This window comes from Mastomys coucha, unplaced genomic scaffold, assembly GCF_008632895.1.
Source record: "Mastomys coucha isolate ucsf_1 unplaced genomic scaffold, UCSF_Mcou_1 pScaffold14, whole genome shotgun sequence".
NCBI lineage: Eukaryota > Metazoa > Chordata > Mammalia > Rodentia > Muridae > Mastomys > Mastomys coucha.
Window position 1 is genome coordinate 49,763,875 of NW_022196896.1, and position 6,357 is coordinate 49,770,231.

Consider the following 6,357-nt stretch of genomic DNA (forward strand, 5'->3'; position numbering starts at 1 on the left):
ACTAGCTGTCAACTTGTAGTTTCGGTTTGAGAATCTCCGAGAGCACAGCAGGGCTTCCCACACTCTGGCCCAAAGATTTATTTATTATTATAAGTAAGTACACTGTAGCTGTTTTCAGACACACCAGAAAGAGGGCATCAGATCTCATTACGGGTGATTGTGAGCCACCATATGGTTGCTGGGATTTGAACTCAGGACCTTTAGAAGAGCAGTTGGTTCTCTTACCAGCTGAGCCATCTCACCAGCCCCACTGGAAAGGTTCTTAACTTCTGTCTTAGTTAGGGTTTTACTGCTGTGAACAGACACCATGACCAAGGCAACTCTACAAAAAAAAAAAAAAAAAAAAAAAAACCATTTAATTGGGGTTTGCTTACAGGTTCAGAGGTTCAGTCTATTATCATCAGCGCAGGAAGCATGGCAGCATCCAGGCAGACATGGGGCTAGCAGAGCTGAGAGTCCTACATTTTCATCCAAAGGCAGTCAGGAGAGGACTGACTTACAGGCAGCTAGGATAAGGGTCTTAAAGCCTACACCCACAGTGACATACCCACTCCAACAAGGCCATACCTCCTAATAGTACCATTCCCTGGGCCAAGCATGTGAGCCCAGATATGGCTCTCTCACATTCAAAAAACCACTACTTCTGATCATCAGCTTCTTCTCTGTCAAATAAAGATGTGATTTCAAATGTCTCTTAGAACTCTACTTTAAAAAAATTATGACATATTAATAGATATTCTGGATTTTTGAGAAGGTATCAATAGATAAAGTATTTCACTTTTAATCACGAGGACCTGAATATAGACCCTAGGAAACACATAAAGAAAAGATGGGTGTTGGCACCTGATTGTTATCTCAGAGCTGGGGAGGCAGAGACAGGCAGATCTAACTCGCTGGCTAACCAGTCTTGCCCGATGGTTGAGACGAGCTCCTTGACAATGAGAGACCTTGCCACAAAAGAGGCATATGGCATCCAAGAAACAACATTGAAGACTGTCCTCCAGCTTGTACACACACACACACACACACACACACACACACAAACACATAACACATACACGCACACACACATCCTACATGCACACGAACATTTCACAGAACAGTTTTTTAAAACTTTTTATTTATTCTTTGTGAATTCCACATCATGCACCCCAGTCCCCCTCATCTTCCTCCATATCTGCCCTTGCCCTTGTCCTCCCATAAGAAAACAAATAACATCTCACGTGGAAGCTGCAGCGTGTCACGGTGTGTCACACAGTATGCCGCACAGCTTTACTTGCAAATATCTATTGTAATGAGTCATTGGTCTGGTTTGAGGCTTCTGGCTTCTGCCACACCTATCAAGACTGGATCCTCACTGGGGCTTCTCTGATATATCCTGTTGTTGCCTTGTGTCATGAAGATCCTGCAGCTTTGGATCTGTAAGACTGGCCCTTTCACATGCTCCAGCAGTTCATGACGGGGTAGATGTTGGGATACATCAACTCAAAGCCCTGGATCTGGGCCTGAGTGGTAGAAGAATTGTTCAGCCCATCTGCTCTCCTGCACCTGCACCACCAGCACCAGCTCTCCCACTTTGTCCAGGCAAGGGATGGGACCATATTTTTTGTCTGCAACTGGCAAGGGCAGATATGGCTCTCTCACATTCAAGTCACTAGGGCCAGCTATCCAACTGCCTGGACAAAAGGTGGGGCCAGCTCTCCAGAATGTAGCAATCTGTGAGTGACAGGGTGAGCTCTCAAGCTCTCACACCCTTGGAGCTGGCCGTACTGTGCCAGCTCTATTGTGTTGCCCATCTGAGGTGCAGTAAGTGTGTATGCGCGCATGTACATGCGTGCGTGCATGTGCGTGCACAGCTGATGAGGGGCAGGGCCATCTCTGTGTAGTCCTCAGACACTAGCAGGACCTGAGGTTGCAGCCCAGGCTTGAGGTTGCAGCCCAGACCAGAGACATCTGCGTAACCTTTGGTGGTAACATGCACATGGTCATTGACACAGACCCCTGCTGCTGCCAGGCCATAAACCCCGACATGTCCCTTGGAAGCAGTCACCACCATCACTCATATCAGGCTGTATCTCACCACCCTTGCATTTCCAGTTCTGTCGCCTTCATAGTGTACAAACCATTCTGCTTCTATTTCTCTCCCGACTCTCATGGTTAGTGGTACATGGGCCTCTGGTGTCTTCTTCTCATCTTCCCAGAATATTTACTTTTTTTCCTAAATAAAATTCTGGATGCTTTTAAGTCTGTGGTATCAGAGATTCACTTGAAATTCGAGCACTCAGGAGGCCAATGCAAGCAGATCTCTGAGTTCAAGTCTAGCCTGGTCTACAAAACAAGTTCCAGGATGGCCAGAGATGTTACACAAAGGAACCCTCAAAAAAACAAACAAACAAAACAAAACAAAAAACAAACAAAAAAAATCTCACATTTTAGTGTTGGCTAAAGTTCAAAAGGGGTATTTATTAGAAACAGAGAACAAGGATGAGCCAAACCCAAATCTCCACACAGATAGCCTAGGTCTAGTGTCTTGGTATAATTTAAACTAAAAATAGTAGTCACGTTGGTTGAAGGGGAGGGACACTACTGAGATCCTCTGTGGATAGCAGCAAAAAAGTAACACTGAGAATGTCTAGCAGCTGAGAAGGGTACCAATGCCTGAGAATCAACACCAGCCATATGCCATGCACTGATCCAAAGCTGGGCCAAAGTATTCTGGCTGGATATCAGTCTAGCATGGGGGAAAATAGGACCAGCTCCCAGAAAATACAAAACAATTGCAAACTGGGCAGTAATTCCAAGAGTGGTTCATTATGGAGACTCACAAACAAAAATATTCAAATGGTTTAAGAGCAAAAAGCACTGTTCCAGGGAACTGGTTAGTGACTTATGGTGATTGTGTCCCGTTCTGGCTTCTCTTTGCACGTTAGAGAGGAGTGTGGGAGGGCAGGAGACTGCTCATGTCTGCTAGAGCTGCTTGTGCCCATGAGTGACTAACAGAAAGGACACTCTACTATTAGGCCCGGAAGCCTGAACAGCAAGTCTGAACTTCTTGCCTTCCGCTCCCTCCATGCTGAGGCTGCTGATGTGGCCACAGACAGTCTGTGGTTGCCTTTAGCAGGTCGCCTCTCCCAACATCCAGTTTAAGAGAAGATAAGGGTTCTTATTTGTTGGTGTTGTGAGCTCATAAGCACGGGGTGTTCACAATGCACCCTGCACTACCACCACCACCAAAATTACTGTAATTAGCTCATTGTAGTTTTATACTATGATAACCTATGACTAATTATAGAACATTAGAACTATACTTTGGCTCACATCAATAAGCAACAGTCATTCACTTGGGTATTTATTAAGGACAGTTTTAAAAAATACTTATAATTATAGAAAAGGGAACTGAGTTCTGGAAATGCCATCATGAGTATCCAGCTTTCTCATCTGCTTCCTTTTTTCTTTCTTTACCATTCCTTTTGTCAAGGTTGTGGGCCTGCGCATACGCACAAACTTAAGGCCTGTATCACCTTTCTTCCTTCTGCTAACCCTATGTATTACTTGCCTTTTTGTTTTGAGAATGAAACAGTGATCAAACCCAACTGGGTTGATTTCAGCTTACAGTTGCAGTCCATCTTTAAGTGTAGTCAAGACAAGAACTCAGAGCCGGAACATGGAGGCAGGAACTGACACAGAGACGGTAGAGGAAAGTTGCTCACTGGCTTGCTCCTTCAGGCTTCCTCATTTTGATTACTTCTGCAACTCAGGACCACCTCACCAGGGACAGCATGGCCCGCAGTGATTGCTTCCACATCAATAATCAACCATGAAAACCAATCTCGGGGGGAGGGGGAGCTGTTCTCAATTGTGGCTTTCTTTTTTTTTTCACAGATGACTCCAGCTTGTGTCAAGTTGACAAAAACAGTAAAACAATCAACACATAGTAGAAGGACAGATTACACCTTTCTCTTCTTTATGTGGTCTATTTGATTCCTGAAGCCTTCGGTATTCCACCTCGTGGACTGACTGCAGTTAATGAAGTTCTTGGTCATCTTATTTTGTTCCAAAGACCACTTTCCCCAAGAACTTCCTGCTAGCGTTTCTCATTGCTATTGCCAACATTCTTAAGATTGGTCAAAATCCCCAGACTGTTGAGTGATTTGTAGAACATCATCAGGTACATTGAGGAGAAAGAACAAAATTGGATCTATATATCCGCAGTGACTGCTGAAGTCCTTCCTGGATGTCTTTGGGGCTGGAGAATCCCAAAGACTGGAAGACTGATACAGGAACTTATTAGGGAAGGAGAATATCAAGAGCATCCTCTTTTGTTGTTTGTATGTTTGTTTGTTTTTCAAGACAGGGTTTCCTTTGTGTAGCCCTGGCTCTCCTGGAACTTGCTCTTTAGAGCACGTGGGCCTCAAACTCAGAGATCTGCCTGCCTCTGCCTCCTGGGTGCTGGGACCAAAGGCATGCATGGCCACTGCCTGGATTAAATGGATTAAATGGATTAAAAACATTCCAAATTCTTAAAGATCAATGTGACACTTAAAAAAACAATGACTAGTCAGTTATGCCAGCATATCCTGCTGAGGACCCAGATTCTATTTTTCTTTCTCTCCCCCCAGCCCATGGTGTTTTTTTTGTTTTGTTTTGTTTTTGTCAAATTGACACTCTTCTAGGTCACCTGCAAAGAGGGAATGACAGTTGAAGAATTCCCCCATCAAATTGGCCTGTGGCCAAGTTTTCAAGGCATTTTCTTGATTGGTAATTGATGGAGAAGGGCTCATTCCACCCATGAGGGTGGTGCCACCCTTGAGCAGGTGGTCCCAGGTTGTATACAGAAGGTAGCAGAGCAAGCTAGAGGAAGCAAACCAAATAGCAGCACTCCTCCACACGCTCTTCTTCTGTTCCTGCCTCCAGGTTGCTGCCTTGAATTCCTGCAGGAGCTTCTAAGGGTTCAAGAGTGAATGTCCATGCACTCCTGAACCAAGTGGATTCGCAATAGTGTGCTAAGTATTGGTGTCGTGAGGTTTATTCTTTCAACAAATGTTTCTTGAGCACACACTGTGTGCTACCTCCTACAGGTAAGATAGTAAGGACGATGTATACACACCTTCTTTATCTATAGATGCTTAGAGCCCAGTGGAAAAGCCAAAGAAATGAAAAGGGAAATGTTAAACAATACATAAGAGCCACAAGAAAGGGCACTTCTATCTGTTACGGCTCATTTAGCTGAATGTCATCCTTGACCAAGGCCACAACGTAGCTAATATCTTTGTCCCTAGAGCATACAAATAACCCCCCCAGAAGATCCCAATTCGTCCGCTCCTATGTCGAGATCTATTCTGAGAGGCCTTCCAGATGGCCACATGGGCAGGCCATTTCTAGCTGTTGGCTTGCTACTGGCTCACCCCTCTGCCGCTAAAACAAACTCAATAAACATGTGCTGAATCAAACTGGTCATTGTTGCTTTGATTTTTTTTTTCCTTTTTAGATGATTAAAACCTAGAAGCCTGGCCAGAATCAAGTTGAATAATGCAATTGTTGCTGAACTTTTCCAAACTGGACATTTTCTCAGTCCTATCATAATTTAAGTTAACAGAGCCAAGATAAGCCTGCTCAAGATAGGTTGCAACTAAGAAGCCATGGACAGAACACACTGTTCTTTCGGGGTTTCTGACCCACAGCCTTTAACAGAGGGGCAGAGGGTGGCCCATATCTTATCAGATGCACTTCCATGATGGATGACTGAATGAGGTAAGCTATAGGGGAGCCAGGTACTTCCCCAGGGCTGTCAACACACTAATGGAGACAGAGGTGGTATGTGGTAAAGTCCAGAGAGCCAAGTGTCATTTTTTTTTTCTACTGTGGATAAAATCATGTGACTTTTCTCCTGGACTCCTAAATCTGACAACCTTTTCTGAAAAGTCTTTTAGAACATAACCTGTGTTGAACTGGAGTTGGGAAGAGTGGGGAAAAATGTTTCCTTTTGTATCCTTTTTGCTCTCAGCCTCACTGGAGGCTTTCTCATTGTTCAAGGGCTAGGACATTGCCCACGTTCTTCCCAGAACACAATGACTAAGAACCAGGAGCAAAGAAGATGGAAAAGAAAAAAATTTCCAGGAACTTTAAAAGCTTTAGAGGGAGCTAGAGGACATTGTCAGGACCCTTAAGGGCTGCCCACCAGGGCCATTCACCATACAGCTGATTAGTTGTAATTTTCTGCAGAAATATGAAGACAAAGCCATCCCTTTCTTTTCTTTCTTTCTTTCTTTTTTTCTTTTTTTTGGTTTGTTTTTGTTTTGTTTTTCGAGACAGGGTTTCTCTGAGTAGCCCTGGCTGTCCTGGAACTCACTCTGTAGA